The sequence below is a fragment of the Ylistrum balloti genome, unplaced genomic scaffold, assembly GCF_031769215.1.
Source record: "Ylistrum balloti isolate Yb309-2 unplaced genomic scaffold, AGI_CSIRO_Ybal_v1 Utg369972, whole genome shotgun sequence".
Lineage (NCBI taxonomy): Eukaryota > Metazoa > Mollusca > Bivalvia > Pectinida > Pectinidae > Ylistrum > Ylistrum balloti.
Window position 1 is genome coordinate 650051 of NW_026782064.1, and position 11406 is coordinate 661456.

Consider the following 11406-nt stretch of genomic DNA (forward strand, 5'->3'; position numbering starts at 1 on the left):
ATTTAATTGGTAACACTGTAAAGCAGTGTGTAAGAATGATGGATTGCCTGTCTTCTATCCTATGTGTAAATTACCAGGTAGATATACAAAAATGTTAAAAACAAAGACGGAATCAGTGGTGATCTTTTAGTTATTAGAAAGGATCACGTTGGACGAAATTGAGAAGGGATTGAGAAGAAAACTTAGTGACAGATAAGGTTTTTCTCAGCCCTTTGTAACAAGTGTTATAGTGATGATACTGAAGTCAACGATTAAAGTATTCCTTTCTTTCACAGATTTGATGTTTTGTCTACTGAATAACATTTTACATTGATAGTTATCCCCCCCCAAATAAAATGAGGAAATTAACTAGAGGGGAAATTTGTAAAGGGGGTCCAAAGAAGATAAAACCCCTATCTGATCCTGGTTTGTGTTGTTTCACAGATAATAGCTTAACTAAGTTTCTTTGAAAGTTGTATTTTACAATCAGTTGGTGACTGAGCTGTAGTCATCTTCAAAATAGAAAACTCCCTTTGTGAACTGAAGAGTTCCTTAATTGAAGAGAAATCTTTGTCTTGTATATGTTGATTAATAAGTTTTAAAACTAAATTTTTCCAGGATCAAAATGCATGCAAGTTGCCAAGCAACCTTAGGTGGTAATTCAGGTTTTCACATTCTCAATTTTTTTTATCGACATATTTTTGTTAATAAGCAATAATGATTAAGCATATGTCTGACTTCCTTTGAGATTCAAGGTAATTATGAAGATGTTGTTGAGATTGCAGACCTGTAAATCATAGGATCTGTGTTTTAACAATACTGTATTGCTATGTATATTTCTTTCTTAACGATGATTATTAATAATGGAGCACGATTAATCATTGTCAACTGTTAGGAAATTTTCAATTCAAATGTCCTATAAAGGTTGAAGGTTGGCTGAGATCTTGGCATGACATCATCATCTGAGATCAGAGCAGTAGTAATTAGCATGACTTAAGACATTAGCCATAATCCCTTGACCTCCTGAGGTCAAACTTTACAGTGGAAGATTGTGTAGAATTACATAGGGTTTATATTGTTTGGAAATGAATATTTTACCTCGTACATGTTTGTGAATTTTCGTAGATCATACATTTGTGTTTTGATATTTATGTTATGTATGAAATCTATGATATGAAATTCTGATTTTTTTTTACTGATATCAATATGTAGGTCTAATAAATTAGAGTTGTGTAAAACAATGTTAAATGTGTGTTTTCCTATGTGTTTTTTTTAAAGTTTAATTCAAAAGAAGAATGCAAAACAAGCCATTTTACACTTTTAAGTTTACAATTCACAGTTTGTTGAGATGCAATGTGTTAAAGGTTTTCAATATGTAGAATTAATATTTTATATATCTTTTTATATATAATGTAATAATATACACATAGCAATAAATACCTGTAGTGACTAGCTAAAAAACCCCAAACATTTTACAAAAACAAATAATATTGCCATTGAATCAGTACTGTAGAATATAATCAAATATCGACTGTGAAATAAAATCATGTTAAAATATTTTGTATCCAGTCTGGTGATGATGGCAACATGCAGGTTATCCTGTTGTCAGGTATAGTGAGGTTATTGTACCACTAGTATTAGCTAACAAGGTCACTCTAAGACATTATCGGGATGAGGGATTTTCTGAATCAGCTATCAAACAGAAGAAGGCAGATAGCTTAGGAAGATAGCTTTGACGTCCCGGTTGGCAGAGTCGGTATCACAATCAAAACAGAATGACGACGCTATCGCACAATTTATCAATCGGATCCATGTCTATTTGGAAACAGGAAGACGACTGAGACACAAACGATGCGAATCCCATTAGAGTTGACGCCACAGTGATAGAATATCTCCAGCTATTTTAATAGGTGTCACATGACTACTTTAAAAAAAAAATTCAACGGCATTAATCTGGTCATGAATGCCTGTACTTGAATGAGTTTAGCATTGTTTATGGTGAACTCTCAAACTATGCTACAGTTCATGACTATGACCACAAAAATGAATCCCCATCTGGCATGATTTAAGGTATATGTTAAGTTTCTGATGAAGTTTGACTTCATACCATAGTTAAACTAATCAAAAGTGCTGATGTCAGTCAGGTTTGGTTTATTGCTGTTTATGTCCATTTGATAGCCAGGGTCAATTAAGGATGTGCTAGGTTTGGGTGGTGAGCAAAATCACCAACCTGTAGCCAGTACCTGGCGACTAGCACACATAGGACAGAACCCATGACCCAGAGATGGATGGTTAGTGATAAAGAGTCAAATGCCTTAACTACTTGACCACTGTGACCTGAGGTCAATCTAGCAGACACTGATAGCAATACTGACATCATCTCAACTGGCTACTGTTGTTAGTACAGCTGAATCTGATCAGTAGTGTTGTTATCAGTAAAGCTGGCTCTGATCATTAGCGGTGATGTCAGTATAGCTTACTCTGATCAGTAGTGCTGTTGTCAGTATAGCTTACTCTGATCAGTAGCGCTGTTGTCAGTATAGCTTACTCTGATCAGTAGCCCTGTTGTCAGTATAGCTTATTCTGATCAGTAGTGCTGTTGTCAGTATAGCTTATTCTGTTCAGTAGTAGTGTTGTCAGTATAGCTGACTGATCAGCAGTGCTGTTGTCAGTATAGCTGACTTCAGTCAGCTGCACTAATGTTGAATCTGCAGGCTCTAATTAGCAGTACTATTGTCAGTCTACATCACTCTCATCAGAAGAACTGATGTTGATCCAGCTGGCTTTTATCAGTCAGTCATACTGTTGTCAGTTCATCTATTTTATTCATTTCAAATTTTCTGCATTTGAACTTTTTTTTAATGCAATTTTTTTAAAGGTATTTCCTTTATTATCAAAAGCTGGGTCAATAAAGGATTTTCTTGTTTAAAACGGTTACACATCAAAATTGATCAGAAATGGTCTGGAAACCTGCTATAGCCTAATCATGAAATTTGATATCACAAAGTACACTTTCCTCTTTTGAAATTCAAATTTGCCGTTAATGTTACACAAATACTTTAAAAACCATTTTTAATCCTGCTATACATCATTTGAATGATAAACCTGTCAATCTTCCTTGATCATCAGTGTATTTTTATTCACATTCTTATCTGGCTTTGGTGTGAACAAAATGAAAAAATGTCCGCTTGTTTTATCAAGATCTATGTAAGAATATATGGGTGAAGCCTTTGAAAGTACTTTTTTCATGAACATCAGATGTTTGCAATATAATTATGATAAGTTATGGTCTTTTGTGAAAATGTTGATACATATCAGTATAGATTTATAGATGCGGTTGTGACTTCACACTTAACACTTTTGATGTAGTCCTAGTCTTCCCTGAAATGTAAATGATGAAAAATTGAATTAGGAGTTTGAATTAAACATGAGTGGTTTTGTGGTATTTTCTATCATTAGATTTTATTGCTCAGTCCTATAAGCTCAGGGGAGAGGCAGTTTTCAGTTAATATAACCCATGTAAATCTTCCATTTTTTTTTAATTTGGTGGGATGTTTATCATAAATCAGAACCAAACTTGATCTAAGTTTAAAAGCATTGTTAATAAATGATGTCAGATTAATTCAGTAATTATGGGAATCCAATATTTGAGTCCCACACTCACTTTTCCTGTGAGACTTATTTTGACATCCTTTATATGAAAATTTATGACATTATATAAAAAAAACCTGTAACATGACATCATTTATAAGAAACTTTGATTTCATAATGTCATTATATACAAAAATCTCTAATATAACATCATTTATATAAAAAAAACTTTCATATGACATCATCTATCTCTTTCATAACATAATTATGTAAAAGAACTCTCTGTAATATGACATTTACATAAAAGATTTGTGTAATATGACATTTATATAAAAAATTGTGTAATATGACATTTACATAAAAAAGGTGATATGACATCCTTTATATAAAACAACCCATGTAACATGACACAACCTTGAGACCCTTTGAGATATGTATTTTTATATTGGCATCTCAGTGGTATGTCTTTCATAAAAGACCTGTATGACAACCACCAGCATTTGTCAGTCTGTGTGACACGACATTCACTGTGATATGTCAGTCTGTGTGACACGACATTCACTGTGATATGTCAGTCTGTGTAACACGACATTCACTGTGATATGTCTGTGTGACACGACATTCACTGTGATATGTCAGTCTGTGTGACACGACATTCACTGTGATATGTCAGTCTGTGTGACACAACATTCACTGTGATATGTCAGTCTGTGTGACACAACATTCACTGTGATATGTCAGTCTGTGTGACACGACATTCACTGTGATATGTCAGTCAGTGTAACACGACATTCACTGTGATATGTCAGTCAGTGTAACACGACATTCACTGTGATATGTCAGTCAGTGTGACACGACATTCACTGTGATATGTCAGTCAGTGTAACACGACATTCACTGTGATATGTCAATCTGTGTAACACATCATTCTTAATGTGATATTTGCTGTCAGTCTGTGTAACACGACATTCACTGTGATATGTCTTTCTGGTATGACATTCTTGTTGTACATCATTCTTAATGTGATATTTGCTGTTAGTCTTTGTACTTTGGTGTTTTCTGTCTGAATACATAAGGTGACTTTAACTGTCATATGTCAGTCATTGTAATATACTATTCAGGATGTCATATTTCAGTCTGTGTTACAACATTCCCTGTCTTAGCTGTGTTCTGAAACATTCTCTTTTCATGTGCCAATCTGTGTAATACCATGTTCTGTACCCTATGTTGGTCGTGGCAGTACATTTTTGTCCTGATCTGGACTGGTTTTTACTTGTTACCTCACCTGAACAGGTAAACAAATACCTGCAACAATGTTTGCTGTAGTAATGGTTAGCTCTTATTTCAGTCACACATTTGCTTAAATAAATCACAGATAAATAAATTGATACACACCTTTAAACAATTTAAATGTTGTCTTTAGGCACTTTAAATGGATCTGACAAACCAATAATGTTACATAAATCATGTTTTCTTGTATAATCCTTTAACATCTCATTTTCATGATCAGAGGGTACTTTAATACTTTAACATCTTACCTGTATTTGAGATTACAGACTGGGGTGACCTCTGGGAGATCATTTAGGAAAAGACATTTAGAAAAGGATATTATGCAAGAATTTAAGACATTTACCTTAAGCTTGAAGCTAGTCCAGAGTCTTTTTGCCAGAATCAATTTATTCTGATATTACCTCAGATTGTTATTGTGAAGATCTATGATTAAGATATCCACTTTCCTTTGCTGTGAAAACATATCAAGATATTGTGAAAACGTGAGGATAATTTGGATAACAACAGCAAGTTGTACTGCGACAATGTAGTGCTATTTTGTCCTACAAGACTCTTTTCATTTGGTATTATACAAGAAGTGTTTTATGTAGGCTCCAGCGATCCCTTTTATGGTAAATTTTAAAGAAATGTGATAAACATAGAACTAAGAAAAGTAGCAGTTGAAATAGCAAGACTCTGTAGTTGTATGTTATTTTACTTTTTTTAATTTAAGTTGTAATTTTAAGTTTTAAATTAAATAAAAATTTTGGTTGAATTTGAACTTGAGTAACTTTTAAGGGGATGGTTACAGCACGATGACATCTGGTCTGTGTCATATTACAGGAAATATTGAATGTTTGTAGAGGCCTGGGATTGTTAAATGAATAACTTCCATCAGAGTAGACAAACTCATGTTTATTCATGTATATATATATACTGTGAACATGAACATGTTGCCATTTCATTGAGAAAAAAAGAGAATAGAATAGCTTGGACAGGTGTCTTTAAATGGTCAATAATGCACCAACAGAGATTGATTCATTTGAAGCAGGCATGTGTTTATGAAATATGAACCTGAAAATTATTCCGATATCCGAATTAGGTGCCTAATGAAACAGCTTGAAATAATGTCCGGGGGTACATAGAAAATTGAAAATATTATCATCCATAAATAGACTGACCAGAATGCTGGGTGTAAAAATGGAAATAGGAGCCGCTGTCTATTGTAGCATACTGGGGTCCTCTCAGAAACCTAATTAACTGATTAATTGGAATGTTTGTGGTTAATAGCTGTAAAACTGTCAGTTAACAATACTAAACTGTCACGCTTGCTAGTGGGCTTGTTGGTGTATTGATTTAAACACTGACCTCACCAGGGACACAGTTTTTCCTACCCTTTGTGTGTCTGTTCAAACATGGAAGCAGGTGTGTGGAATCCCTGACAGTAACTGAGGACATATAGGTCCCAGGAGGCTGGTATTAGGTGGTCATCTCTGACACCTGACCAATCAACACAGCGGTACCAAGCTCCTTTTCCTCTGGTCTGTCACATATACACAGCTGCTGTTTGTAAGTGATTACATGATGAAAATTAAAGGTTTCATTTCCCAGTAGATAATAGGTGACAATATGTTGTGACCTCGAGGAAAGTTATGTCCCCTTGTATAGACAATGGTGTGACATATGTCTTCAGCACTGTCACCTGCCAGCTTTATTTGTTAAAGTGTTATCTGATAGTGATGAAAGATCTAATTATCTCGGAGACACAAACCAGAAAAAACAGTCTTTGTATAACAAAGGAGAGCATATGCAAATAAGGACTGGGTTATTAATATTATTATAAAAAAGTGTTGTTATTAAAGAAAGGTATTGTTGAACCCAATGTTATGAGGAGGGGGCCCAACGTGGAGTAAGGGGTGAGGGGGCAAGGTGGAAGAAGCTCAAGGTGGAGAGGAGCCAATGTGGAGGGGGTGGCGGCCAATTTGGAGGGGAGGCCCAAGGTCGAGGGGACCCACGGTGGAAGGGACCAAGGTCAAGGAGAGTTAGCCTTTAACATGGAATATATGCTTGAGGCAATGAGCTAGAATATGTTGTTGTATATTTTGTTTAGAGAGTATGATGGGCTGAAATGATTTAGAGGGATATATGGAAGTGGTGTCAACCTGTCAACAGGGAGATGTGATTTGCACTGGCTATGGATCAAAGGAAGGCGTAGAAGACAATGTGTCACTTTTCATGTATATATAGACAAGGAAGTGATATAAACTGTATCAGTATTGATAAGTGTTACTTTACACTTCTTCTGTAGTGTCATCATGATCAAAAACCTGCTGTTGATATTAAAATCTGGTTTATGATGGACCAGCGGTAGAGGCACCTACAGCTTATAAGTGAATAATGTTTACACAGACTGGTGATGTATTGTATAGTTTTGTAACATGTAAGTGTATCTCAGGCCACTGACAATTTTACACTTTCACGTTTAAGACCTCACATCCTTTTTTCCCGTCTCGGTTTAATGATTTGAACCAAGCAGAGGACAGTTTGACCTTCCTCTAAGATTCTTTATTGTTCTTTCCACCAATAAGCCAACGTTTTAACCCAAATCAGGGTCAATAAAATAACATTTATTTATTTTTATGTGAAGCAGTAACTAGTTGTTAGTCGTATTATTATTAGGCATGGACTTATTGATGAAGAAATATAATATTGTTTGGCCTTACAGCAATTTAAGTGAACACAATACCAGTCCTGCTTCATCTTGCCCAATAGATCTCGACAGTCAAATCACCCATTAGGGACTCCACTTTGTGATAGAGGGTGTCTTAGGACTCCACTTTGTGATACAGGATGTCATGTAGCCCTGTTACCAACCATTCTGATAAACAAGCATTATACCAAAAAAATCATCACAAAATGTATGTTTTATTGTTTTGTTTGCATTTTCTGCTGTTGTTAAGGTACATTTCTGTATATGTAGATGACTGTTGTTTATGTCTGAGCTTTGTTATAGGGTCACGCTGGCATAAAGCATGGATGTTTCTGAACAACGGTCAGTCCTATTAACGACAAACTTACTTGTATATTTAGCAGTGTGTATAACTCCTATGACAATGATAAATGATGACAATTCATGTCCTGTGTTTCAATGGTTTGTTTTTTATTCTGGTATGTATATAAATTGTAAATAGAAATGCTAATTGGGATACTAATGTAGAGTAATGTAGAGACTCTTCATAAAACAGTTCATTAAGTGAGAAATACAGGATAAAAATAAAAACAGCTGAAGTTTTGTTAATATGTGGAACAATATGTTCCATGTATAGATGTAGTACAGAAAGGAGGTGTAGAGTGAAATACATGTGGTACAGAATGGAGGTGTAGAGTGAAGTACATGTGTTACAGAATGGAGGTGTAGAGTGAAATACATGTAATACAGAATGGAGGTGTAGAGTGAAATACATGTGGTACAGAATGGAGGTGTAGAGTGAAATACATGTGGTACAGAATGGAGGTGTAGAGTGAAATACACGTGTTACAGAATGGAGGTGTAGAGTGAAATACATGTGGTACAGAATGGAGGTGTAGAGTGAAATACATGTAGTACAGAATGGAGGTGTAGAGTGAAATACATGTGGTACAGAATGGAGGTGTAGAGTGAAATACATGTGGTACAGAATGGAGGTGTAGAGTGAAATACATGTAGTACAGAATGGAGGTGTAGAGTGAAATACATGTGGTACAGAATGGAGGTGTAGAGTGAAATACAAGTAGTACAGAATGGAGGTGTAGAGTGAAATACATGTAGTACAGAATGGAGGTGTAGAGTGAAATACATGTGGTACAGAATGGAGGTGTAGAGTGAAATACATGTGTTACAGAATGGAGGTGTAGAGTGAAATACATGTGTTACAGAATGGAGGTGTAGAGTGAAATACATGTGTTACAGAATGGAGGTGTAGAGTGAAATACATGTGGTACAGAATGGAGGTGTAGAGTGAAATACATGTGGTACAGAATGGAGGTGTAGAGTGAAATACATGTGGTACAGAATGGAGGTGTAGAGTGAAATACAAGTAGTACAGAATGGAGGTGTAGAGTGAAATACATGTAGTACAGAATGGAGGTGTAGAGTGAAATACATGTGGTACAGAATGGAGGTGTAGAGTGAAATACATGTGGTACAGAATGGAGGTGTAGAGTGAAATACATGTGGTACAGAATGGAGGTGTAGAGTGAAATACATGTGGTACAGAATGGAGGTGTAGAGTGAAATACATGTGGTACAGAATGGAGGTGTAGAGTGAAATACAAGTAGTACAGAATGGAGGTGTAGAGTGAAATACATGTGGTACAGAATGGGGGTGTAGAGTGAAATACATGTGGTACAGAATGGAGGTGTAGAGTGAAATACATGTGGTACAGAATGGAGGTGTAGAGTGAAATACAAGTAGTACAGAATGGAGGTGTAGAGTGAAATACATGTGGTACAGAATGGGGGTGTAGAGTGAAATACATGTGGTACAGAATGGAGGTATAGAGTGAAATACATGTGGTACAGAGTGGAGATCAAGAAACATTGTAAGATTTTTTTTTAATTTTTTTTTTCTTCTCAGAGGTATATCATGAATTCAATATACAGTGAATAATAAACATACAAAGATGTTGAATTCACTACAAGCATTTACAAATGTATTAATACATATATATATATATATATATGTATATATACCTGTATATATAAAGTGTTGGATAAACACCTTGATAACTCTGATCAAAGGAATGTTATGTCCTGGGAGTTGATAATAAAGATACAGAAGTATTTCACTGGTACAAGAACTGTGAGGATATTATCAGAATAGCTTCATATACCTTACTATAATCAGTAAAGACAATGCTGGTGATATATGAAAAGCCATGGATCCAATACACAGATGTATTGTGTGAGATATACACCAGTTTTAAATGCTTATATGGATTTGTGGTACTCTATGAGGTATATATGTGTGTAGGTGGGAGAACTCTTATGATAATTTCCTATTTCAATCATCACTGAAGAAAAAAATTGGATTTTGAAATTGACACTGATTGTGGTGTATATAATTTGATCTTTTTAAATGCACCAGTAATCAGACTTCTCTGATGTGCGATGTATAAAGGGGGATATTCTGTAATGTTATTCATTGAAAAATTACTTTCAGTTTCTTTTCAATAAGGATTTCACATTTTGATAGATTGATGAATTACCATACCTTTGGTTGAAAAGTCCAATTTAAGCTCTTCAGAATTTAAATTACGATAGGAATTTGGTCAATGGCCCAATTGCTTTTGGACAAGGCTGTAGTCTTTTCAGACAAACAAAGCTGTTCACCTCAGATTCACTAATTGGGAAGGTGAATTAACTCTGAAGTCTGGAACAACATATATCTCATAGAGATTGTATCTATTTTCTGAATTTGTATTGAGGGCAACGAGTGCATGTTGTCCAGATTTGACGTATTTCTGTGTTTGAAGGTCATTCTGGTAGATCCCAGGCAATCCTGTGTATCAGAGAGGTGATGAGGTCATCATAACTGTAAGAAAGGTGGTAAGGTCATCCTGCATATCCAGAAGGTCACAAGGTCATCCTATACATAGGGGGGTAATTAGAACATCCTTTGCGACAGTAAGGTTCTCAGGTCATTTTGTGTATGAGGAAGGTCATGAGGCCATTCTTTTTGTCAAGGACATTGTTATATAAGGTCATCTACTGTGTCAAGGACAGTGTTATATAAGGTCATCTACTGTGTCAAGGACAGTGTTATATAAGGTCATCTACTGTGTCAAGGACAGTGTTATATAAGGTCGTCTACTGTGTCAAGGACAGTGTTATATAAGGTCATCTACTGTGTCAAGGACAGTGTTATATAAGGTCATCTACTGTGTCAAGGACATGATTAAGTTGTAATTATCTGCTGTATGGAGGCCATTGTGAGGTCATCCTCTGTGTCATGGACATGATGAAGTTGTAATTATCTGCTGTATGGAGGCCATTGTGAGGTCATCCTCTGTGTCATGGACATGATGAAGTTGTAATTATCTGCTGTATGGAGGCCATTGTGAGGTCATCCTCTGTGTCATGGACATCATGAAGTTGTAATCATCTTCTACATTACAGACATTGTAAGGTGCTAATCTGTGCAAAGAGCATGATGGTAGGTTATCTTTATGTGTCAAGTTAATTTTGTTTTGTCAATAAATTGAAGAATCTGGAGAGATGGAAATTAAATCTGTAATTATATATTGATATGCCTGGAATTAGGAAACATTGTCAGGCTTTGTATTTTACGTAGAATCAGTGCCTGGTAAGTGAAACATTTAAATATCAAATACCTAACAGGGAAATGAGGACAATTTTAATTGCTATAGTCTCATTTTATCTCCCTTAAATGACAAGTAAAAATGTTTTGATGAAGAAAGCTGTTATAGATACCATCTTTTATATAAAGTATCTTCATTTTATTTTAAGAATAAAATGTAGCTTGTGTTAATCTTAAAAAACAAAAAAGAAGAAATCTTAGCATATGT